Below are 27,035 nucleotides of genomic sequence, written 5' to 3' on the forward strand. Positions count from 1 at the left end.
TGTCCATGTGTGCAGGGCACCTTGTTAGGAGGATTCATTGGCTGCTGATCTCACTGATACCTTCACTGGGAGAGGTGGACAACCATACAGAGGAGCCTGAGCTGCTCCTGTCCTCATCCTCTGGACACATAGGCATCCAAGTCACCTAGGGCCCTGCCAGGGTCTGAAAATGGACAGATGGGGTGGGGCATGAGTATCCTTCTTTACCTCCTTTCTTTTTGCCTTACTCCTTGAAAGCCCAGCACCAGTGGCAGACCTTTGACACCACCGAGGAAAGGCTTCTTTGAGTTACCAAAATAAAAGTGAAATTGCTATGCACAGAGGGCCCGAGTGGCATCATGGTTGTTTGCCTGTGCAGGATGACACTTCACCATGTTCTGGGACAGTGGCTGTTCCTTGAACGCAGTAATGGAGTTTGAACAAAGGATACAATTGCCACACAAAACAGCTTGCTCGGAACTTCAGCAATAAATCACAGCCATGCTTTCATCCTTCCTCCTTGGTGACTTGTTGTATGGATGGAGTAACACAAAATTCCTTAGGGAAAATACACTCTCCCCATTTAGAACAATTTTTTTTTTCTGGATAAAAGAAATATTAAGGAGTGTAAAGACTTAAAAACTGTAAGCGCTGCCTTCCCCAGTGTTTGCCTTGGTAGAACAGGATTTGGATTAGAAGTGTAGAGAAGAAGAATGAAATCAGTGTTCTGGATAAAGCGGCCAGCTGGGGGCTCCTGCCATGACTAAGACATTCTGGCTTGTGTTGTGCCTGTCAATCTATGCACCACTTGGAGAACCTCTAAAGAACAGTACATGTGCTTGAGAGTGAGAGGGGAATCTGCAAGTCTCTGACAGAACAGGGAGCAGCAACCATAGACTCCTCGGGTCAAGCAGAGGCTTCTAAGGCAAAGTGAGGAGGCACAGAAGTTGTATTTCAACAGTGGCCCTTAGCAACAAAAGAGGTATCAGTCAGCATATGTAGGCAATTGCTGAGCCTATGGCCTCATCAATGGATAAGGCTGCTGAGACATTTGTTAAGGGTGTAGTTTTCGGCATGTTCTTGGACTAGTTCATTCTGCGTAGGCAGGTGTGTGAGAGCACTCTGTTCAGGAGACAAGGAAGGTCCTTCCAGGGCCAAGAGTATTTCCAGTTCACAGGAGGTCATTGAGCCTTTGGATGAAGGAAATAAGACCTTAAATGGGTAGGTGTGGACATACTCAGCTTAATGTTCTTGGAGCAGGCTCAGAAGTCTTTGTTGTGAATGCTGGGGCAAGGTGATGCCCTCAAATGGCACAGGGAATTCTCTCAAGGGACGCAAGCAATTCTCTCAAGGGAATTCCCACAAGGGACACAGGTAATTCCCTCAAGGGGCATAGGGAATTCCCACAAGGGACACAGGTAATTCAAGGGCATAGGAATTCCTCAACATGCAATTCCTGTAGGCTGCAGCCCATTTGCTTCCTCTCCCCTTGGTAACTTGGCTCTTGAGGACATGCTGTTCCAGAGTCTGGCTGATTGGGCTATGGTCTCTGCTTTTGCCCTTCATGCATTAAAGACTATTTCTTCTACAGTCTACTCCAGCAGGCTACAACTCTCAGCTTGCTCTTCTACAAAGGGAAAACAAATGTTTTAATTGGCCAGGCAAATTTGAAAGACGCTTGAGGTGTGCAGCTATGAAATCAAAATTTGAACCCTAAGGAGAAATTCCAGGCATTATGGAATATGTGAAATATTTCTGGGGATAGAAATCCTGTTATCAATAACACAGAGTTCTACAAACTAATGAAAACGTGAAGCAGCTCCTGGAATAACTCCATCTGAGGCCAGGCCTTGTACCATCAAGGCAGCTGCTCCAGGCTGATTTGAGGCTCCCTGAGCTGACCAGACAAGCTCACATCTGGAAAGTTCTCTATGTGGGAGCCTCGAGGAGGACTGGAGAATGAGGATTTTAGAATGTTTATCAAGAGGTCTTGAAAACTTGACAACAACACTGCTGTCCTCGGTCTGAGTGGGCCTTGACTTTCCTGACGAGTTCTCCTCCTCAGAGTGTGCCATCATCTTTCTGGCTCACGCACAGACTCTGTCAGACTGGGCCACTCGGACTGACAGCCCAGATTCTCAGGCTCTGCTAACTGTCTTCTTGCCCATTTCTTCCTGATCCCAAAGGGATCAGCAAAATCTGTCCCCAGCTTGATGAGAGCACCAATTTGTATCTTTTAGGAAGATTGTGCCTCCAGCTAGCTCTAGTGAGTGGTCTTCAATGTTCAACCTTCCATCTCCCTGTACTGCTCAGCTCAGGGGCTAGGGCAGATCTGGAGAGATGCATGAAGGGAGCTAGAGCAAAGAAAGTGTTACCATCTCACAACACACAAATTATTTGAGCCTATTAATTTATTTATCTGCTTACAGCAAGCAAAGTTGTTTGTGGTGTTGAATTCACAGTGGAGAACAAGAAGACAAAGGCTGTGATCCCTTAGATGCCAGCGTGCAGCTAATGAAGACCTAAACTTTGTTTGCATAGATACATTTATGCCCACATCATAACATTCTTGTTTTTGTAGATGAATATTCATATGTCTTAAGTCAGTCACATGGTAGATGCTTGCAAAGCTCTAAAATGACTTGGTGGTCACTTTAGTGGCTTGCCCATATGAATGCTCAGCATGGACTTCATAGAGTGTTGCGTACTTCTTGTGGATCCCAGGAAGAAACAGATAAGGATCGTAGGAGTCATGCATTAAAGGACACACAGGAGTTATAGGCTCTGTAGCTTATGAGGATATTTTGATTTTGAAGGGCATCTCCTATATTCAGGAAATACTGCAACCACCTTCTTAGAAAAAGTAATTCTGGGATTATAAAAATCCTTCACTGCCCAGGATATAATTCAGACAGCCCCCTGCCAAGGGCTCTGGTACCACACTTCAGAAAGCAAAGTTCATTCAGCACATCCAACTCAAGAATCAGAAGGAAAATGGTTTCCACATGTTTGCACCAAGGCAAATAGGTATGAAAACCCATTTACTTCAGGATTAAAGTGTGTGCGCTCAGAGGCCCCTTGACTGGTTTAACATCAGTGTGGAAAGTTCATCTGTCCAGCAGACAGTGAAGGAAAACAATGGGCTTTGTCCCGGGAGGTGAGTTGAAAGCCAAGCTCCTGTCCTTCTTCATAGAGGGCCAAGCCCTTTCCTCAGACTCAGCACAGAATGGGGAAGTGGGAACTGAATTGTCCTGCCAAGAGACAGGTGCTGGGAGAGAAAGGACGCTGGAACTTTGTATTCTGCCCCTGCATTCCCTAAGAGTTCCCTAGGAGCAGGTACAAGTCTCCTTCTACTGCTCTGTGCCACCCTCCTTCCTTGGCTCCTTCAGATGTGACCAAATTGGCAGCCTGTGTCTCTTGGAAGCCTGAGGCTGAGCGAAAGCTTGACACTAGATATTTATCATCTCAGGCTGTTTTTCCCTCAGATTGCCAGTCAGCCCTTCACCCCAAACCTCTTCATCTTATTTTGCTAAAGAAGATGAGGCTCCGTCAGTGCTGCAGGTAATTGACTTGTTTTTAATATATATCGAGGCCCAGGTTAAAAACTGGACAGTACTATGCATTTATTATTCCTGCCCGTCTGTTTATTCTAGTGTGAAATTGTTTTCCAGGTAGTGATTAATTCTGCCAATGCTTCCCGCCCGTGCTGGGCAATTTGCTGTCTATGGGAAGAAGATGCTGACGGCATGAGCCTGCTATCAGGGGTGTCGTTAAGGTTTTGTCAGACATCGACTCCTCTATTGTCTTCTGTCACTCAACCAAACCTGTGATCTTTTCCTCATTTTCCAAGTCTAGGCTTTCTGTAAAACAATTGATGACTGGTTCTGAAGAGCTATGTGTAGAGGCCGATGCCAGTGTAGAGAGTCTCCCCTACCAGAGCTTAGAGGAATTTCAGAGGTGAAGGGAGACTGGGGTTTCCCATTCTCAGGTCAGCTGTCACCATCAATCATCACATGCCCGAAGACAATGGGGTGCCTCGGTTGGTGTAAGATATCATTTGTCAATAGCAGGCTCTGTGACCATGGATTATGACTACCTAGGGAGAAGAAAAAAGTGTTGGGATGTAATGTTCATGTCTTTTCACTCTTGCTTTTTCCACTACAGGCTGCCGCATGCTAATATCCTAGTTTACCATTGGGCCTGAAAACCTACAAGTCAGATTTAACTGATCCCATAAGATTCTCAACATCTGGAGAATCAAAACAGTCGGAGAAATGAGAAGAAAGCATCTTTGACTCTTCACTTGGGCCCATAAGACAACTACAGGTGGAAGTCTGAGGTCTCTGGCTCCATTTTGTGTCTACCCATCCTCTTCACTTTGGATGAAGGCTTTGCCTTCAAGGTAAGTCTTTGCCACAAATCTTTTCTTTTGAGTCACCTTGTGTTTCAGGGACAGCAAAACCTCACAGGACAGAACAGTGCCTCCCCTGGAAGAAGGAGGTATTTGTCCATGCTGGGGAAACTGTATGCTGGAGCAGAAGTCACCATCTCCTGAGAATCACTTTGTTCCCTGAAGCAATAAAGACTTCTTTGGACCATCATGCAGAACTGGAGTGCAGATCATGGTTAACCATGGAGATCATACTGAGAACCAGACTGGACTTGCCCCAAATCCTCTTCTGTTTAATCCTACAGCTCATTTTAGTCCCTTGAATTCACACTTGGAGTCACTGGACCCATTTATTTGTTCCTCTTTCCAATGTGACAACATCAGCATTATTTCCTTTCTCTGTTTTTCACCATTATTTGTCACGTAGTTGATGGTAAGGGCAGTCTATAGTGTGCCTGCCGGGACTTTCCCTCTAAAAGCTCTGGCTACACACTTAGAGTAAGAATGCCATTTCAGTGGTACTTGATTCACTGGGGTTTGTCTACTAATCTTTCAGGTCCTGCTTCATTTATTCTCTGGGAGAGCTTTGTGCTGCACTGGTGACTCTCACCCCCATTTTACTGATGATGCAAAGAAATAATGTCTTGCCCAATTTATGCATCCTGGAACCTGTTGTTAACCGCTAGACTAGCTTTCTTCAGTAGCAAAGAGAGTTCGACAGTGGCAGGCACCAGCTCTGTGAGGGACATGTGCCTAGAAAAAAAAAATAAAGCTCAAACCCAAACCACCAACTTCGGTGTCCATGGAGCACTCTGGATTTGCTTTTGACACCCCATTTGTTTCACTCATGGAACTGTGCCTGCATCAGCACCAGCGTGAGGTTGAAGCTAGCTGCGGAGATGCACACCCTTAGTCCCAGCACTTCAGCAGTGGAGGCATAAGGATCGCTAAGAGTTCAAGATTAACTGAATCATTGTCTCAAAAGGAAAAAGAGAGAAAAGAAAAAGAAAGAGTGGTGAAGGAGTTTATATTCCTTGAGCCCTGAACAGCTGTGGCTGGTGTGCTGTATGTATGTGTGTGTGTGTGTGTGTGTGTGTGTGTGTGTGTGTGTGTGTGAGCTCATATGTTTTGCTGTGGGTGTGTCTTGGTTGGAGGTGCGTTTGATAGGATTAATTAGTCCAAAAATGAGCAGCAACAGGGAGGTGGCAATTAAGAAAACGTCCCACTGTATAGCATGTGGCTCACCATGTATAGCTGAGGCTCTTGTCAGCCCTCAGAGCCACCACAGAGAATGAGTGGAGCCTGAAGGTGTGCACAGCCCAGTGCTTTTGTTGTTGTTAAATGCCACCACACAGTGTATCTTCTAGGCTTTTCCACTTTAAACCACCAGGCAGTGTGTGCTTGTGTATACATGTGTGTATGTGTTTCTGATGCCAGTGGTATGTGCCATGTGGGGATGTGTCTGCTATGTGTAGTATATGTGGTGTGTATGGTATGCGGGCATGTGATTAGGTGTGGTATTCCTGAATGTGTGGAGTGTGGATGAGGTTTTTTGTTTTTTTTTGTGTGTGTGTGTGTATGTGAATTTATATGGAATATAAATGGTTCATGTGATATGTGTAGATTATGTGTGATGCCTTTGATGGGTGATGGATATTTGTGTGGGGATACATAATTGAAGTTGTGCTTTGAGGTCCTGACAGGTGCCTTTGTGTGCAGATAGAGAATAGCCAGGACTCAATGCAATGTCACCCACACCTTAGACAAATCACCTCACCACACTGTGTGCTTCTTTATGACATCAATACAATGAAGATACAGGCTCTGGCCACCTCACTGGGTGGTTCTGAGATTGAACTTATGTAAGATGCTCCAGTCCAGTCCCTTATGATGGGGATATGATTTCCCCTGAGAGCCTCTCTTCTCTTTAATTTTCTCCTGGCTTACTGAAGATACACTTTAGCTCTTTCCCAAAGTGTGTTACCTACTGATGTTAGGCAGCTGGTTCGCTCCAGGAGGTATCAACCAACAGGCCCCCTAAATAGAACACAATGAACAGGAACAGTAGGTAGTAGTAACTCTACCCAGGCTTGCTCACAGCCCTGAAACAAGATGGAAAGATAATAGTGGTGATGGACTGATTGTCAAGATTGTAGTGGTCATCATCTCCTGATAGGCCAGCTCAAGGGCCCCTAGATAAACAACTTTAGGGGTACTTAAACCCCTACACACATTCTTACATTTTATACATTTACTTATAACAGCCTAGTTCTAGGAAAAATGGGATACCAAGAGTATCATGGCTCCTTCCTGGAAGTGCCCATTCTGGGAGAGGCACAAAGAGGCAGAAAATAGGGAGAAAAGGAACACAGGGTTTCTTTTTCCAGAGTGTATTTTTGCTTCCTTGCTTGCTCTAACTGCAACTCTTGACTTTCTGGCTTTATATTCTACTACCATGTCCCGTCTGGTTATTCTTTTGGGAACACAGGAACACAAAGATGGCTGTTGTGTGAAGGTCAGAGGAGAATGGGGACCTTGCTACAACATTGACCGTTCTCTCTGCTGGCTGTCTGCATGGCGTGGAGAGCATGTGATGGGCCCAGGCAACCTGCAGCTCTGAGGGACCCAGAGTAGCTATCTCTTGGTTGAGATCAGCTCTGGGAGTGGATGGCCACTGAGCCAGAGGCATGGTGCCGTGACAGTTCAGCTGTCCAGGCTTGAGATGCTTGAGTGGGTGAGAGGCTTTGCTTCTTATCAGGACACATCATCCTTGCTGGACTATGACAGGAGGCCTGATGACAATACTGTGCTCCACAGAGCAGGAGAAAATCAGGAAGTACCAACATACAGTCTCCCTGTCACTCTAGGGAGAGGTGACACTTCCCTGTTAATTTGATAATGGATACACACAGCAAAACATTTACTAGAAGAACTGTTTAAGTTCTTGAGTGCTGTGTATGGGGCAGGATTTTGAGTACACTAGGCAAGCACTTCCCATGGAGCTACATCTCTCTGGCCTCCTAATCACTTTGCATGCACCTGTCAGTAGTAGTAAGTGCTTCCCATGTCTGCAGTCGGTGTGAGGCCTCTTGTTTCTTCTGAGCTCATCCATGCTAGTGTCACTCCACATGCATGGGCAACAGTGTGTGTGTGTGTGTGTGTGTGTGTGTGTGTGTGTGTGTGTGTGTGTATGTGTGTGTGCACACACACTCTCACACACACACAAGTTGGGGTGGGGAGGATTCCTTGTGCTTCCAGTAAAGTTTTCTGAAATCTGGAGACAGAAAGGAACCACTAAGATTCATGAAGCTCTTATGTGAGTGAGACATGTGATATTCCCCTTGTCATACCTGACTTAGGCTTGATGATAGCTGTAAGGTCAAGTATCTTCACGTTGAGATGCAGAAACTGATGTTTTGAGAAATTAGTAAGAACCCATAGCCACCTACTGTGATGGTTAGTATGTGGCTTGAGCACATTCCATAAGGAATTCATGTGCTGGAGCCTGGTCCCCAGAGTGATTGAGAGTCAGGAGAACCCTTTAGTGATGGGACATAGCAAAGAGGCTGAGTCTTGAAGAGAAATTAAAGAAGGGGCTGGTGAGCTCAGCCATGGAATATTTGAATAGCTGGTGAAGGACCTGGGTTCCACCTCCAGAACTGCCCAAATTAAAAGGGGCTAGGAGTGTAAATCAGTGGTAGAACATTTACTTAGCTTATACAATAGCTTGTCTTCCCTCCCCAGCGCATGCGCATGCATGTGGACACACACACACACACACACACACACACACGCACACACACACACACACACGATGGACACCCTCTATGGGGCCCTCACTAGCTGTCTATATCTCAAGAACAGTAAGCTACATAAACCTCTTTTCTTTATAAACTTCTCAGCCTCAGAAACTTTGTTACAGAAATGGGGACAAGCCAAGACACTAATGAGAAAATGGGAGAATCCAGTACCGTTTCATCCAGAGAGCTAAAATTTGTATTTATCTAGGTATAAGATATTCTAAATCACTTCTAAATCTCCTGCCCCCATTTATTTTATTTGAGCAATGTCAATGTGTGACACATGCAAAGGTAATTAATGCACTATAATTACTAGAGCACTTCAGGTCCTTCTGAGAGGGCCCTGTAACTCTTCCCTGAACTTTACCCGAGACTTACAGGCAGCAGAGCAAATCCACAGGGCAGATGCCGAGAACATGAGCTGCACTGTGGGATGTGATGAAGGTCCTCAGAAGAAGGCTGTGCTTCACAGGCTTGATTCCCTTTGGGCTCCCAGCCCTGCTACACATCAGTGCCATCTCAGGAGCCCTGAGATTTCCTTCCTGAAGAAAGACTAAGTGTCTACTCTCAAATACATATGGAATTACGTCTATGTAATGTACTGGAGAAATGTATAGCATACACAGCCAGCCAGCCATATCCCCGGCAGGAGTTCAAAGTGCTAGGTACCATGTGATAGTGATAGTATTGGGATAGACGTGTTCCCTGCTTTGTGGAGCCAGATGAACTCCCATTGAATGGCGGTGGCTTTTACAGCTCTCTGAGGGAAAGACTAGCATCTCTCCTCCTCCTCCTCCTCCTCCTCCTCCTCCTCCTCCTCCTCCTCCTCCTCCTCCTCTTTCCCTTTGCTTTTCCTTTTCCTCCGTGAGAAGTCTGTCCCATCAAGGTGTCACCATGGCCTCATTTACTTCCTCACACTACTCTCTCCCTGCTGTGTAGATGATCCTTCTCATTTCCAACATCCTGAGCTTTGATTTCCTTGGATAAACAGAAATATGCTTGACACAGCAAAATTAGAATTTCTGATACATTTTTTCCCCTCTATTCCCTTGAGATCCAATTAAGAAGGCTTGGAACAGAAGGCTTGTTGACAGGCTGTAGTTCTGCATCATGGCAGCCAGTCCACTTCCTAACAGACTCTTCCATGTGTCTGAGCCACTTGGGACCCTCTTTCTGCTTTCCCTGACCACTGACTTCTCTCTCTCCCCAAAGTCCATTCATCTGTAGGCAAAGTTAATGTAAATATACCAAGTTACTGAGGGTTAAACAGCAGGATTCAGGGATAACCTGCAAAGTGGATACCACATACTTCACAGATCATCATTCAAATCCACCTTTTCATGATACCACAGTCAATGTTTTGAGAGCAGATCTGGAAATAAACCAGGATTTTGGAATACACAGTGGACAAGCTCCTTGGTTTTACATTAAGATTTCTGATGTTATAAGGGATAGACTTGATGCTAGAACTCAGGGCTAGTGTTTGTCTTTCTATAAGAGAAGGGAACATATTTGGAAAATCATCAGCTCGGTGCTTGCAGAAGGTCTAAGTTCATCTATGAGAGGAAAATATTTCTCTTGATTGAAGAGTACTTTTGGTCCACCTCTGTCACTAGGAGGAAAATTTATGGACCTGACAGTCCTCTGTCTCTGGCTACTTGTGCTCTTTCTGTCCAAATATTGCTCAGGCTGAATGTGTCATCTCAGAGTGAGGTTCCAGTGTTCCCAGTCTGGGTTCTGGATCCTGAGGTTTCCAGGGAAGCCCAAGGAGGCTAGTATGACTGCCTGGTCTGCTTGTCACTGCAGAGATGAATTCACTGGGGTCTTACAGAGAGTCTGGGAGGTTGACAGGGTCAGTGAGGGATGGAGAGGACAAAGGTTCAAGAAGCGAGAAGACAAGGAACAGCTTAGAGAGGCAGACAGAGTGATGAAGTACCTTTGAGGCAGAAGAAAACAGAGGACAGAGAGAGACTGGAAAAGAAAGACAGGGAGAGTGTGAAACTGAAGGCATTGAAACAGAAAGTGGTGGGGAGAAGAGGCAGAAATGTAGAGTGACCATACAAAAGAGTAATGAAATGTTAGGAAGAGTCCACACGCGCGCACGCGCGTTCGCGCGCGCACACACACACACACAGGCACACACAGGCACATGCATACATGCACACATGAGCAAGACACATGATGGCATGAAATAGGACATTCTTAACACACTATTGTAGTTTCCAATATACACAGTGTGTTGTTATTATTAGCAAGGAAATTAGAGCATTTTATATCTCTCACTTTTTTGTCATGACTAGATAATTTCACACATAATAATACATTGAAAATCAACTCAACAGGCCCCAGTACTAACTCCTTTCTGCTGTCTTATTGAGAAAATAAGAAATCAATCAATAATTCATTGGCCATGCCTCCACTTCTCCTTGCTCACTTGCCCATCTTCATTTTTCTTGTTAAACTTGCCTGAGGTTTGATTTTAGGGCCTGCTTTTGTTGTCTATTTTTGTTTTCTTGTTCATTTTTGTTCGTTTACTCTTCGGGATCTGACATCTTTTGCTTCCCCAGGCTTCAAGTGGAACTCGAGACAGTATCTGAGCAAGGGCCGAGACGGGCTCCGAGGCCGGAAATGGCAGGTCCCGTCTTGGTAAACTCTGTGGGGAAATGAGGATGGGGCAAGTGGGGACTAGTGCTCTAAGCACAGCTCTGCTGAGACCCTGTTAACGTGTAAACCAGACACTATGGCTATCAACAGCTAACAGCCCCTGGGAGCAAGCTTGACTTCCTTATTTTTGGGCACATCAAAGGTACCTCCCAGTGTCGAAAGCCAGTTTTTTCCCTCACCCCAGAGCCCCACTGCTAAGGGTTTCCTTCCCTTACAGGTAAATATTCTTTCCCTGAGCCCTTCAGCATGTCTCCTATCGAATTTCTGCACAATGGTAGCTTTGTGAATGAAAGTATTAATTGCTTTTGCAGTTTGGCAACTGGTTCCTAGCAGAAGTTAAATAGCTATTGAGTACTTATTGACCAGGATAATTATGGTATAAAGAGCTTAAGAATTTTAAAAATCACTTAAATTCATGCATGCAGTTATTATGGATAGTGGTGAGGACATCCACTTGCCCACCCTTGTCAAGGTCACCTTCCCTCTGTTGCCATTTGAAGCTGTTGTCTCAATCACTTGAGTTTGGGTTTGGATGGGGTTGTCCCTCTGGTGCCCATGCCTGACATGTTTATTAAGGTTTGGGCTCTCCTGCCTGGAATCCCTCAGTATGCTGGCCAGCTATGGCATTCTCCAGTGCTTTCAGTGTGTATTTGTGTGTATGTGTGTGTGTGTGTGTGTGTGTGTGTGTGTGTGTGTGTGAACATGTATTGGAGGATATCCTAAAGCTTTTGATTGTTTAGTCACAAGATTAATTGTGTCATTTTTCTGAAGCTTTAGTTGAAGAGAGTGTAATTCATCCATTTTCAAAATCATTCCTTTTACAGTTAATCTCTTTGTGTTCCTGTTGGAAAAACGTGTCTATTTCAAAGTCATGAAGGAATCTCCTTTGTTTCTCTCCACTGTCCACTGAAGATTGGTTCCTGGGTATGCTATAATGTTAATGATGTGCATGTGTGTGATATATGTACACATCACAAACAGACATAGACACAGACATGTACACACAGAGACACATGCACATACATACACATGGATATATACACACATGCAATACATGCACATAGATGCACACACATACACACATGCAATACACACACACACACACACACACACACACACACACACACACACAGACTGCCTGAACACATTCCATTGAAAATACTGTCTTTTTTAAATTTTTTTTTTTATTTTACAATACTATTCAGTTCTACATAACAGCCACAGCCACAGATTCTCTTGTTCTCCCCCTTCCTGCTCCCTCCCCTTCCCCCCATCCCACCCCCCATTCCCACCACCTCCAGATCAAGGCCTCCCCTGAGGACTGAGATCGACCTGATAGACTCAGTCCAGGCAGGTCCAGTCCCTCCTCCCAGATTGAGCCAAGCGTCCCTGAATAAGTCTCAGGTTTCAAACAGCTATCTCATGCAATGAGCCCAGGCCTGGTACCACTGCCTAGATGCCTCCCAAACAGATCAAGCCAATCAACTGACTCACCTATTCAGAGGGCCTGATCCAGTTGGGGGCCCCTCAGCCTTTGGTTCATAGTTCATGTGTTTCCATTCGTTTGGCTATTTGTCCCTGTGCTTTATCCAACCTTGGTTTCAACAATTCTCGCTCATATAAACCCTCCTCTTTCTCACTAATTAGACTCCCGGAGCTCCACCCGGGGCCTAGCCGTGGATGTCTGCATCCAGATTCCTCAGTCCTTGGATGGGGTTTCTGGCACAACTATTAGGGTGTTTGGCGGGAGAAACAAAGTGCTAAAGAGGCCCACAGAAATCCACAAAGATACCCCGACAAAAGACTGCTGGCAAAGGCCGAGAGACAGCCGGACTGAAAATACTGTCTTATCTGTACTGCACTGCAGTACACTTTGTTGTTGGTAGTAGTAGGTAAAAAGCAGCTGCCCCCTCGTGGATGTGCTCCTATCTGAGGTTCATACCCTATCCTATTGGCTGGTTTGTTTATTCTTGAGTCAAAGAATGCCATTTGAATTAGTTTAGTCTCACAAAAATGGCCTAATATCTGGTTATACTTTTGAATTTTGTTCATATTCTTCAGGATCTTTTTGTCTATTCTCAATCATTTGTACCTCTCTAGGAATTTTAAGTACAGTTCATTAATTTAAATAAATAATGCTGGCATTTTTCCTGAGGTTACGTTAGGTCTGTAAGCTAATTTACCCGTGATATCTAGGCTTACACTCTCGGGTCTTCCCCTTCTGAACCAGCTGTGGCAGGAGGACTGGTGTGCTTTCCCAGACCTGTGAGGAGGAGAGGACCATGCTTCAGCACTGGTGAGCTCGTCAGATGAGGAGTCCAGGCCTCTGGTGCTTTTCCCAGACCCATGAGGAGGAGAGGACCATGCTTCAGCACTGGTGAGCTTGTCAGATGAGGAGTCCAGACCTCTGGTGCTTTTTCCAGACCCATGAGGAGGAGAGGACCATGCTTCAGCACTGGTGAGCTTGTCAGATGAGGAGTCCAGACCTCTGGTGCTTTTCCCAGACCCATGGGGAGGAGAGGACCATGCTTCAGCACTGGTGAGCTCATCAGATGAGGAGTCCAGGCCTCTGGTGCTTTTCCCAGACCCATGAGGAGGAGAGGGCCATGCTTCAGCACTGGTGAGCTCGTCAGATGAGGAGTCCAGACCTCTGGTGCTTTGGACATTTTCTAATGGCCACACATGTTCCTAGGGTCAAACTCTCATCCTCATGTCTGGCCCCTTCGTTTGGGATCTTCAAGGTGATGGATCAATCACCACTTTACAGTATTGGCTCAGCAGAGTTTCAAAGCCATTCCCACCACCTTTGGAAGAACATACTTGTTTTCCATTCCTCTATAAAATATGTATGATGAAAAGAAAGCAAAACAGTCCCAGCATTGAGGGCCGTGTAGCATGGCTGCCTTCATTGACTCTCCCCTGCCCATTAGTGTGGTTGCACTCTATACTCTGCTTTGTGAACTTGCTGTTCTCCTCACTGAACTAACTAGTCGATGGTCAAGTTTGTAACTCTGTCGTTTAGAGAAAATAACTATAGTTTCCCTAATGATTACTCATACTGTTCTCTCCACCTACTTCCTGTCTCATCCTGGGCAATAACCAGGCAGTTATTTCTTTCAAAACCTAGGAAGAAAATTGTTCTCCAAGGCATGGTGTTCAGATCTGCTTCCGGAGGTCAGGGCACTGCCACCCTCTCCAGTTTTCTACACACATCCCAGTGAGCTGACACACTCCTGTCCTTTGAATCTTAACTCCTACTCTAACGATAAGTATGGAATTGATTGAATGATCATAGCTAATTTAATGCGGATGAACTGATTGATCCTCAGGAAGAGTGGTGCATTTTAACAAGTACTCAGGCAATTTCTCTCTCCTTGGATCCACAGTATTTTAAAGAAAAGCTGGCTGTTCAGAATCAATCTCTGCAGAAATACTCCCCTCCCCAGCGAACAGCTCCCAGGCTCTAATACTCATACTTCAGTCCTTGCTTAACTTATCCTGGATGGTCACTGTCCCCTCAGGCCCAGGCGTATTGAGCCTAGGAAGGCTTAAGCCCCACTTTCAGGATCACCCACTTTTAAGGGTTATAGCCATTCCGTGTGAAGAGATAGACTGCACAAGTGGACCAAAGAACCAGCAGTCTTTAAGAGGCCCCATCTTGCTGCCCAGAGAAGCACATAGATGGGGGTTGGTCTCCACTGGTGATGGCCGTGTGTCAGCTGGTAGAAGCTGAGGCAACACAGAGTTGGGGTTAGAGACTGAGTGTAGTCTTGGATCTGCCTCTCTGACCTGAAGCCTCCTCCTCAACTGCATACAACAGCACCTGGCCCCCAAGGTTAGCATGAAATACAGTGACGTATCTTACATCACGTGATAAACATGGTATGTGAAACAATGCACGTGGATGTGCACACTCCCTTAGATGAAGAAATTCATCCTTATTCTAGAGTGTAGTGAGACAGACATGCCTGTTGGTATTAGGGGAAGAGAATTCTTTATCCCATGATTCTCTTAGCTGGTCAAATATTGTATAAATAAAGAAATGCTCTTCGGTAGTCTGAGGCAGTCATGGAGAAAGGTGAGTCCTCTGTGAATATCGAGCTGGGCTTTTCATTATAGCAGCTTCAGTTGGGTGTCTCTGAAGGCACAACTAGGGCAATAGGTATTCCTGTACCTTACGTTTTCATGAATTTGTCCTAACAGTTGTAACACTCTTTGCATTACATAGATATCTAAGCACTCACCTAGCTTCGCTTCTGAGTTTGGGGTGGAATAAGAGACATCTTGAGGCTGTGTAGTGAGAACCTCTGTGACTGTGTCCTGTCACTCACCTCTCCTGGGGAGTCCATATGTCCTTGGTCAAGGCTGTTTCATGTGCTCTTAGGTGACAAGTCCATGACCTGAACTGATGAACCCAGAGCAGACTACCAATGCACATATGGGACACTGGCAGTGGGAACCTTTCTGAAATTGTCCTTCTCTTGTCTCTTCATTCACATTTGACAACCCCCCGAGGGTGTCTCTCTCAGCTTGAAAACAATTTTGTTGGAGTTTAAAAGAAAGAAAACTACAGGGAGGAAAGCTGTAAATCTTGACATCTGCCTGAAAGAGGAGCCTTTCTGGAAGACTCAGAAAGGTGGATAGATCTAAGGAGCCCCATGGTGAGGTTTGTGGGGCCTCTGGGGTGGGGAACCTGCCCTGCGGAGGACAAGCACTAAGCACTCTTGCTGCCACTGACACAGCCTAGGCTGACTGGGTCTTCTTAGCAGGGATCCCATTGTCCGGATGGAGGTGCAGTTCCCGAGTGGGCCATTGGTCCCACCAGTTCATCTTCCTGACCAGAAAAAAATAGTTTCCCTTTCCTGGGCCTTCCTGCTGCAATGTCCTTGGCTCCCTCCTGAGAGGGAGAGGTGTCCCCAGATTCCTTTAGAATTCCTGAGTCACCCTCCGGCCTCTCCTGTGTCCTCTTCTCCTGGGGCCCTACCATCTATCTGCCTTCTGTGGACCTGCTTGACTAGAGTGGTGGAGGAGAGAAAAGGAGAAGAATGGCTGCCTTCCATCCTCTTAGGTTTTCTAGCTAGTCTATACATAGAAATTGACATATGACAGGTTAACATGGGTAAACTAGCTCTCGACACTCATGTGCCTGAGAGTTTCACACTTGAAGAAGAGTCAGCTTAAGGAGTTTAAGGCTTATGGGAGTGCTAGAAACAAGTTCTGGGTAGTGCAGTAGCAGGTACACCATGGAAAGCTGCCTTGTTGTGCAAATAAAACCCCAAGTGGTAAGAAATATCTGAGGTGCCTTTTTCCTGACACACTACTTTTTATTAACATAGATGCAAATATATTCCTTTAATAGATTCATATTCCCCCTTGAAAGAGAGTTTTTTAAAACTACTCCCATGTCACTGGATTCTCTGGCCCCAGATGTGCCAAGGAAGTGCATTTGGGGTGGCATATTTTTTTTTCCTGTACACCTACCTCGGGGTGGATTTATATGAACCCAAAGAGTTAAGCCCTTTGCAAAATTCAGATATCTTCTTTTCTCATCAGCTTTGTCAAAAGCTCCAGGAAAAAAATCTATATAAAAAGAAAACAGGCATTGTTTGCAAACATGCCAACTTCTGAGCCCTCTTGTCCTGGATATGGTGAACTAGCTCATCCTCTGAGTACTATTGCACATTAGTGAGATTGGAATCAGCAGATGAGCTGGTTGCTATGGAAATGCTATGGCATCTTTTGCAGAAATACTTTTGTGTGTGTGTGTGTGTGTGTGTGAAAGAAAAGATGGGGAACAGTAGCCTAAATCATACCTGATTCTGTGCAAGAGAAAAGGATATGGGGAGAGATAGGATGAAGTGAACCAGTGCTTTTAAGGGTACGCCTTTTCCTAGCTTACTAGCTTACTCCCATTCTCAGAAGTGTTATCCTCATTCTTACTAAACTGTGTGTCTTAATTATGGGTTCTATTGCTGTGATGAAACACCATAACGAAAAAGCAAGTTGTGGAAGAAAGGGTTTATTTGGCTTACACTTCCCCACTTTAGTCCATCATTGAAGGAAGCCAGGTCAGGAACTCAAACAGGGCTAATGCAGAGGCCATGGAGGGGTGCTGCTTACTGGCTTGCTCCCCATAGCCTGATCTATTTGCTTCCTTATAGACCCTGGGACCATCAGCCCAGGGGTGGTCCCACCTACAATGGGTTGGGTGCTCCCACAGCAATCACTAATTAGGAAAATGTCATATAAGCCTGCCTATAGCCAGATCTTACTGAGGTATTATTTCAACTGAGGATCCCCCCTCTCCAGTGACTCAAGCTTGTGTCAAGTTGACATGAAACTAGCCAGCACATTGTGTCTATTTCTATTGTTTTACTGTGTCCCTGATACAATTTTTCCTCCTAGGATACAAAATCCTGGAAATCTCAGCATTGTATTTGGGACTTGATTTGCACCTATAACACTGGCTTTTCAAGTCTACTTTGATCACTTCTTAGCATGTGCAGGGGTGGAGGTTCAGAGTAACACCCCCCCCCCCCCCGACAGTGTTGTGTCAGGGCCTAAAGGACTTTTAACATCTCAGGCCTCAGCCATAATGATCAGGGTCTGCTTTGGGAAAGCTCTGATGCCATTTCCCAGGTGTCTGCCAGGCACGATGTTTATATTTTGTACACTTAAGTCCTCACAAGAACCATTGGTAGGTATAAGTGTTGTTGGATCCTTTCGAAAATCAAGGGAATTAGAAGAGACTGGGTGACCCGATGGACGTTGAACAGAAAAGAGTCAAATCCAGGTCTATATTATGTGACAGACATTAGAACCTTGCAGAAGATCTGTGTTTGTGCTTTGAAAAAGTGGAAAAGTGAGTAAACTAATGACGAGAGGAAGATACTGGGAGTAGAGAGTGCCAGTCATTCAGTCTTGAGATGGCAATCTGTCTATCCCAGGCTGAGGAAGTTCATTGCTGACTGACAGCTCAGGTTCAAGGGTCAGGATCCTGAGTCCCTGGCAGCTGTCAATCAACAAGGAAAACAACTTAGTGGTTGGGGGGTCACCTCAACATGAGGAACTATTAAAAAGGCTGCAACTTTTTAGGAAGGTTGGGAACCACTGCTCTAGCTTATTTACTAACTAGCCTCTCCCAGAGCCTGTGTGAGGGATTCTCTTCCATGGAAATACTGCAGAAAAAAATCCAGTTCTCTCTAATTTCATCTCACCTGACCTTTTAGATAGAGTAACAGAAGAGAAGCACAGGGAAGACAGCAGTAACAGTCACGTGATTAGATCTCACACCATTGGATACTCTTTTGCCTCTAAAATTTGCTGCTGTTTGCAAGATCTGAAAGGTCAATACTAGACAAAGAGCAAAGAGCTGTCTTGGCTAATATTCATGTTCTAAGATTCAAGAGCGAGTATTGAGTGTTTGCCATGTGCAAAGCAACTTGTGAGATACTTGGAAAAAAACCAAGTCCTTGCCTAAGGACTCTGACACTTTAGTGAGGTGGCAGGGGACAGTTGAACTATGTGCTACTGTGAGTCTCAACCATGAAGTTGTTTGGACACCTCAATTCCATACTATTCCCTGACTGGAGATATGGTTCTCCAAGCTTGTATCTGTCCCACCTATCTTTAAGTTCAGATTCTTTAGGAAGGCTCGCATATTTACCTAAGGCTGTTGCCACATACAAGATATTACCTCCCTATGTCAAGGATCCTGTCCATTGCTATGTATGTCCTTGTAATGGTCTTCTGCCTTCTGAAAAGATAACAAGCTGAAGTTGGTGACCCTTCTCCTCTGAGTTCCTGGGCAGCACTGCCTCTTGGGGTAGATGAAATATCTATTCATAGAATGTTGACTCTGGTGTTAGAGAGGCTAGCTCTACTTTAGTCTTATGGGTCTCTAGTATTTAAGACATTTCATGTGCCTAAATAGTGAGTGGCTACAACCTGCAGAGTCCACGCAAGAAAGGCTCTGCACACTGTGAAGATCAGATAGGAAGGACTTCCCTATACTGGAAGGTATTATTTCATCTTTGAAAAAAAATATTTTAGGCTCTAGTAAGGATGTTTATCTAAAGAAACACACCTCCTGAGAAAAATGGGACTTTAAGTGAAGAGGTGTTACCACCAGACTTCTAGAAAGAAACCATAGTGCACCCAAGGGGCAGAGCATTCTGCAAAAGGAACTGAGTGGAAAGCAGGGCAGGGAGCATCATGCTTCCCTGAGGACATGTGCAGTGACTAGAGATTGGACCCAGGGTGAAGCCAGTGTGGAGGACACCCTGAGAAGTTTTGAACAGGCCAGAGAAATAGAAATCCTCCTCCAGTTTTGATAGAATCCCTGCAAAAGTCTAGAACATCTGCAATTCCCTAGTTACTGAAACAAAAATAGTCTTCTATTCTCACTTTTCTTGGAGATTTGCCCATCAGCACCCAAATTTAGGGATACATATCTGGCCAAGCTCCCCCTGGGGATATGTTCCATTACCAAGTGTGGGGAGACAGTAGTTCTCTGATAGTTTCAAATAAAAACCAAGTAAAGCATCCTGCCCAGAGGCATGTTAGCAGAAGGGATCCCCAGAGAAGACAAGCATCTCCCCAGAGTGTCCCTCTGCCTGGGACTTCATTGGCTCACGGAGAACCTGGCTTGAATGCATTCAAATGTCTGTATAACTTCTACGTGGCTTCTGACTAGGGCAGAATTACTTCGGTGACCCATTTTTTCTTCTCTTCTGTGGTGGTTTTAATGAGACATGCTCCTCCACAGGCTCGTTTGTTTAAACACATGGTTCCCAGTTGGTGGCGCTGTTTGGGAAGGTTATAGTATTTTTAGGACAAGGAGCTTTGCTGCAGGAAGTATGCCATTGGGGACAAGCTTTCAGAATTTAGTCTTGCCCCACTTGCAGTTTGTTTTATTCTGGTAGCTGGTGTGCCAACAAAATGTGATCTGCCAGCTCCCCGCTCTGGCCTCCCACTGCCATGCCATCCTGCCATCTGGAACTATAGGCAAAAATAGACTGTCTTCTTTAAGTTTCTTGTCATGGCATTTTATTATAGCAACAGGAAAGTCACTAATAAATCATTTCAAGGAGAGCTCAGGATGTGACTTCAAGAGGGCAGCATTTGTCCCGATCTTGGGGCTGACATATGTTTTCTGATGTGGATAGTTTGAAGTTCCCTGAATGCTGTTGTAGGTCCTAGATTTCCTGCAGGCCATCACTGGGGTTTTCTCTTTTCCAGATGAGAGTGGTTAGCTGTGTGGCGTAGATTAGGAGAGGAATGGAGAAACTAATGTGAGAGGGAGGGGACATGATGGAAGATGATCATGAATACAGGAAGGTGAAAGGCAGGAACTAGAGGTCCATGAAGGAAAGTGAAGACAGAGTAATGTGTGTGTGTGTGGGTAGGTGGGTAGTGGTCAGAGGGCTGCTGGAATTAGGGGGAAAGGAGTAAAATAGTACTATAATGAGACGGGAAAAAAACCATCCTGGGATACAAAAGACAAATGTGACTATGCAAAGCGACCCATCAATGGTGAACAAGAGAAGTCAGCTGAAGACTGGGAGAAGAATGGTAATAGTGCATCTACTGCAGATGTGGAGGTGAGGCTAGGCCAAGGGTGGCTGGGCTCTGTGTGTGGGTTACATGGTCAAGATGAAAGAAAATGAGCTTTCCCTTATCTTTCTTCTGAGGAAAACCCTTGCCCAGCCCCTCCTGTTTGTGCTTAGAACTCCTTTAATGTGTTGTCTCTCATGGATACTGGTCTCATGAGCAAGTCCCTAGAATGTGTTCGATGGCCTAGAAGAGCAGCAGCAGCCTCATAGGAAAAATAAGCTGTTCCAAGTGTGTGTCCAAAGATAACAGAAGCAAGGCATCAGGTAGACCTGAGACAAAGGTTAGTTAGGGACAAAGGTTGGCTAGGGACAAAGACTGCCCTGCAGTAGGTGTCTTCAGTTCCAGTGTGTTCTTGGTTTCTTTCTTATTTCCAGAGAAGGCCATCATGTGAGTCTGCAGAGTGATGAGTTGACATCTTCAAATATTCAGTTGCCTCCTTCAGGAGCAGCAGAAGACAGAGCTCAGGAGAAAGGTGGAAGGGAACCATGGACACCCCACTCTTAACAACAGCAGCAAGGCTACTATACTCCTGACAGCTCAGTATCAGTGCTGGAATCTGAGTCCTGGACTTGGGACAGGAGAAATCCCAGGATCAGTTCCTGCTGGTGTAGGAATCAGACTAGTGTTGGCTTCCTCCTAGTGGGTTGATGTTGGTCACACCAGTGGCCTCTCAGCACCTTAGTGTTTCTACCTACAGAGTGGACAATCCTGGTGTCTGGCTGTCTGGAGGGATCACTGTGAGCATTCAAGCCATGAATGTCCACAGCCACAGGTTCTTATCATTGCTGTTTGTAAATAGCTCAATGATCATGGGAGCTACATGGGAGAAGTTCCAGCTAGTTCCTGGCTCACAAGCAGTCCCAGAAGCATAGCCTATATGTGGTCCAACCATATTTCCTGTAGTCCTACAAGAAACCCATGGGAAATGGAGAAACTACTGCTTGGTGAAAGTTCCTGGGGGTGAGAAGGTGTCCTGTCCTGCTGGAGATCAGGGGTAACTCAAGTAATTTACCCCAGAGAATCCACAGATTCCATGGACAAAGACAAGGACCCTGCAGTCATGGCTTTGTTGCTTCAGAGGTGATGGCACCTCCATAACCCAGTGGATGGCTCCCTCTTTAGTTACTCATCCATGAGAAACCATAGCCATCACTCCCCAATCCTGATTAGCTAGGATTTGCCTCTGCCACGTCTTCTCCCCTCTAAGAGTGCCCCTTCAGAAAGCATAGGGCCTTAGGGTGATGAGGCTTAGCATCCTCCTTCTGAGTATCTCTTCCTCAGCTGGGACACCCCAAGTGAAGACCTGTGAGCCAGCATTACCATCATTGCTGAGAAGTGTGAGCTTCCTCAGCTCACAGCTACTTCAGGACAGTTGTTGGTTTTAAGTGTCTGGAGCACAAATCAAGATTCATAAAGCTTAGCAGAAGTGGGACACTGGTGACTCTTAGGGACCATTTTCAGAATCCAGGGTCTTGAGCACCACCAGGGTCATCTTTGTCTCCTAAAGCTCAACCTCTGAAGTTTTGATTAAACTCTAAGGCAGGCACCTTCCCACAGATGAGCATGGGCTGCCTACTTCTCTTAGGTGAGACCGTCTTTCTTGAGTCTTAAGTAAGACTGTCTAGAAAAGCTTTGCAGAGGCCCAGGAGAATAACTCAGGAGAAGGATTTGCAGGGAACACACAAGAGGCTGATTCTGGACATGCGTATGGGTGTGCATATACACATTGCTGTGGTTACAAGGGATCCAGAGAATCAATCTACCTCAAGACCCAGCTACATCAATCTTGAGCATATACTCAAGGGACTCTCTCCTATCACAATGAGATTTATTTGTTAATATCCAGAAAATGGAAACAACATAGATGCCCTTGAATGAAGAATGGATTAGGGGAGACCGTGGGAGTCTAGCTCCCACCTTTCCTCACCTATTTTAGGTTCTTAGGAGCAGGAGAGATGGATAAGAAAATATTAGATAGAAAGAGAAACTTAGCAGACTAGAAGAAAAACAGAAACACAGGATAGCTTCAGGAGGGCCTGGATCAATACCCAATGGCCCTTTCCATTTATTCAAAAGAGCTTTTTATAGCAATGCCAAGGGGCAGGGCAAAAGACCTGCACCTTGCTAGATCAAAGCACATCGCACAGCCAAGTGTAGGCCCTCCCAATATTTGCTAACCATGCCCATCTCCTTATGAATCCCTGCTGGGTAAAAAGCTCAGATTCTCTGACCCTGAGTAATTTGGGCCACCACAGTGGATAAAGAAAATATGGTACCTTTACACAGTGAAGTATTACTCAGCGGATAAAAATAATGACATCATGAAATTTGCAGGCAAATGGATGGAATTTGAAAAAATAATCCGGAGTGAGGTGACCTATTGCTGTCTGGGGAGCCAGCCTCCAGCAGCACAGGGCTCAAAGGGAAATCCACAGAGTCAGCATACTGTGACATTTTAATTTAAGTGAGTTAAGAGAAAAAAGACAGTTTACACACTCTCTTGATGGATTCTTTCAGACTTTTCTTTATTCTTATGCATTCTCTATTCTTATTTTCCTGTTGATTTTCTTCTCTCATTGTTGATACTTTCTTTCTAACTCTATCTTTATTCTTGATGTTTTATTTCTCTCATTGTTTTTCTCCTAATTCTCTCATTCTTCATGTTTTCCCCTTCCTTCTATCTTTATTCTTTCCCTTATAGCTTATATACCCCAGAAGTCTTTTAACCAATATAAAATTGACAGTGTGGTTATATTCTAGTTTTCAAGTGAATGATTACAATGAGTACAAGCAAAAAACAGCATTTTTCCATATCCCTTACATGATCAAACATTTTATGTATTATAGGTGAAAAACAAGTTGTCCCAAGAACCCATGTACATTCATACCCAAGCAACCTCTTGTAGATTGACAGAGTAAGCAAGCAAGGTACTTTCTCAGCCAATTTTTTTTTTTTAATTGGCAGGCTGCATATTGTGGTTCCAAAGAAAGAACTAATTACTTTATTACTTACATTGAAAGGTAATCTTATAGGGAATCTTACAGGAATCACAAACCTAAACTTATACATGAAAAACAGTTAGTCAGCTCTACTTTAAGTCTTTAGCATGCATACCCATTCATCAATAGTGTTTTATATCAGGAGATTGAGGGCAAAAACGAGTATATGGAATTAATCATCACCTTTGGTCATCAACCAACTCTCTCAAGAAAGGCAAATCAGCTAATGATAATTGGGCTGCTTTGTTCTTGTTACCTGACCTTAATGAGTTCCTCATTCAACTGTGTGCCTTTCTAAAACTTTAGATTGCCTTCTTAGATTTTTCACCTCAAAGCTATTTGACAGAAATATCTTAGACTAACTTTAAGTTATTTTCAAAGCTTTATTTCAACTATGATGTACTCCACAACCTGTGAACACATCTCCCAACATTAAGATTAGAAGAATTTAAAGTTGCTACTTGGATTCAGTTGTTTTTCTTAGTCATTAACCTCAGTCACAGTCTATATGGCTCCTCAATAGAAACTCATGTGTTCTAGCTGTGTGACACTTTCTGGATTTGTTTTTAATCATCAAAACTCTATTTAAACTAGCATTATTATTATTATTATTATTATTATTATTATTATTATCATTATCAATTAGACACTACAGCTTAGGAAGAAATCATCTTCATAATAATCCACAGGTAAAAATGCCCACTAGAATGGGATATTTCCATGAGATAAACATACTACATTACAAGCAGTGGGGATCTCCCCAAACACATTCATACCATGCCAGATAGTAGAGAACAATGGCAGTGACTGGCTAATACGGTAGAGTAGAAGCAATAAACATTCTGGAGTCTGTGGTCTTAGGGTCTTTCCTATCCAATATTCACCCATCAGAGATTTTCCTCCTGTGGGCTGATACCTGAATTTCAATTGTCACCCACTGTTCATCTGAAGTGTCCACCAGCAGTAACCCAGACTCAGAGAGACAAACATGGTATATACTCATTTACAAGTGGATATTAGCTGTAAACTGAAGGATAACAATGTTGCAGTCCACAGAACCATAGATGCTAAGCAAAAAAGAGACCTTAAAGTGGGGGGCACAATGATCTCTCTGGAAAGTGGAAATTAAATAGATTTTGAGGATGAACTGGGGATGGGTGGAGATTAGAACAGGAGGGATCAGGCTGGGGGAGGGAGAAAATACTGGGGAAAATGATAGGAATTGGGGGGAATTTGAGAAGGTGGAAACCTAGTGCAATGAAACTCATTAGAGTAATTCTAGCAAAGACTCCTAGTAATGAGGGACACAGCCTGAACTGTCCATCTTCTGTAAGCAGGCAAGTGGAGGGATTGGGACACCAAACCAGTCACAAACCTTCTTCCTACAGCTTGTCCTACTTTCAGAGTGTTCTGGGACCAAAGCCTAGCAGAATTGTCATCAAAGATACCAGAGAGACTTCATCTAGCAACTGATGGGAGCAAATGCAGAGTCTCACAACCAAATATTAGGCAGAGCTAGAGGAGTCCTGCAGAGGAAGGGGAAGAAGGACCAGGGACACCAGGAGAACACAGCTCATAGAATCTACTGACTGGGACTCAACTGACTGGTACCCATGGGGGCTCACAGAGACCAGGGAGCCTGTAGGGGCCTTACCTAGATCCTCTGCATATATGTTATGGCTGGGTAGCTTGGTTGTTTTGTGGGATTCCTAACAGTGGGAGAAGAGGGTATCTGTGACTTTTTTGCCTGCTTGTGGGACCCTTTCCCTCTTACTTGGTTGCCTTATCCAGCCTTGATATGAGGGTATCTGCCTGGTCTTATTGTAGGTTGTTATGCTTGTGTTTGGTTGATGTCCCTGGGAGGCCTGCTCTTTTCTGAGGGGAGACAGAGAGAGGGGTGGATCTGGGGGAAAGGGAAGGTGGAAGGGAGACTTGGGGGAGGGGAAGGAGGAGAAACTATGATCAGGATGAGATATATGAGAGAAGAATTAAAAATAAAATTTACCACAGACTTGTCCACAGACCAATCTGGTGGGGCATCTTTTCAATTAAGGTTCCCTCTTATGACGTGATTCTAGCTTCTGTCAAGTTGACATAGACAGCAAAGCATCAAACCAAATGATGGACAAACACTTGGATGGTGAGGGAATAAACAACAGAGGAACATCTACACACTTTGGAACACACCTAAGTATCTTTCCAAATTGACTGTTAGTGTAACAAAGGTGTAAAACAATATCTTGCCAAATGGAGTCCTGACTAACAAGTTAATGTGAGTTATCTTAATAAAAACGGTAAGACCAGGTAGAATAAAGAACTCCTGATAGAGGCTTCCTCTTGTCCCTCGGGACTCAAACAGTGTGCTTAGTGTCAACTGGAACAAGATCATTGGAATTCAATGTAAGTAAATTGATCAGCCATTCTAGGGCAAGGAATGGCTTGTCTTTTAGTCTTTAAGATAGAAAGTTGTGTTTCAAAGTCCTTGTCATATGAGTAGCTGATCAAAGTAATTTTGAGAACTTTCCTCCAACAAAGCAAGTTATGCTATGCAGCATTTCATCTCTCCTTTTCTCACCCCCTCTCTATTTCTCTTCATTTGTACTGGGGATTGAACTTTTTACTTTTTATTTTGAGACAGGGTCTCACCAAGCTGTTCATACTGACCTTAAACATGAGATTCTCCTGCCTCAGTTTCTCTAGTAGATAGAATTATGGGCCTGTGCCATAAGATCTTGTGAAATTTCTTGGCTCTCTTATTTTTTAAAATTTCATTTATTATTTTAACCATACTTTATGTATAGCAACCTTAATTGAAAAGATGCCCCACCAGATTGGTCTGTGAACAAGTTTGTGGTACATTTTATTTTTAATTCTTCTCTCATATATTTCATCCTGATCATAGTTTCTCCTCCTATTAAATAACACTGTGATAGAATAACTTGATATAATTTAAATAGAAGAAGAAAGGGAAAACTTTCAGGTTACAATAACCTTCCCTCCAGGAAAATAAATTAAAAATGCTTTCTCTAAATGGGTCAATATGACAAATATATTCAGTAACTGGTCATGTCTAGTTCCTAATTAATGGAATTAAAAAGAAAGCCCAGATTTTGCAATCAATGTTTCAAAGAAATAACACATGTTGGATTCTTTTTTTATGAAGTAAGTCATTATCACTTCTTGAACACACAGGAAGTTAAATTCACACAAGTGAAGATGCTTTTCCTCTCCAAGAATCTTTCATAGCCAACAGCTCAGCAGGGAGATGGATGATCCTGTGAGTTCTCCTCATCCGTGACTGACTATTAACAGGGCCAGTCATGTGCAGACCCAGTACAGGTGACTCTATGGCTGTGAGTCCAGGATTGCAATGGTTGTGTCATGCCTACAGGGTGGCATTTGTTAGCCCTTCTCTCTGTCCTCCAGCTCTTACTTTTTTTTTCTGGTCTCTTTTCTCGGATGTTTCCTGAGCCTTAGAGTAGGTAACACACAGATGTTGTTTAGGGACAAGCACTCAGCAGTCACTTATTCCCAGCACTCCGAGGAGCTATGAGTCTCTGTGTTCAGCTCTACTCACTGTACAGAGA

This window comes from Peromyscus leucopus, chromosome 7 (genome assembly GCF_004664715.2).
Source record: "Peromyscus leucopus breed LL Stock chromosome 7, UCI_PerLeu_2.1, whole genome shotgun sequence".
NCBI lineage: Eukaryota > Metazoa > Chordata > Mammalia > Rodentia > Cricetidae > Peromyscus > Peromyscus leucopus.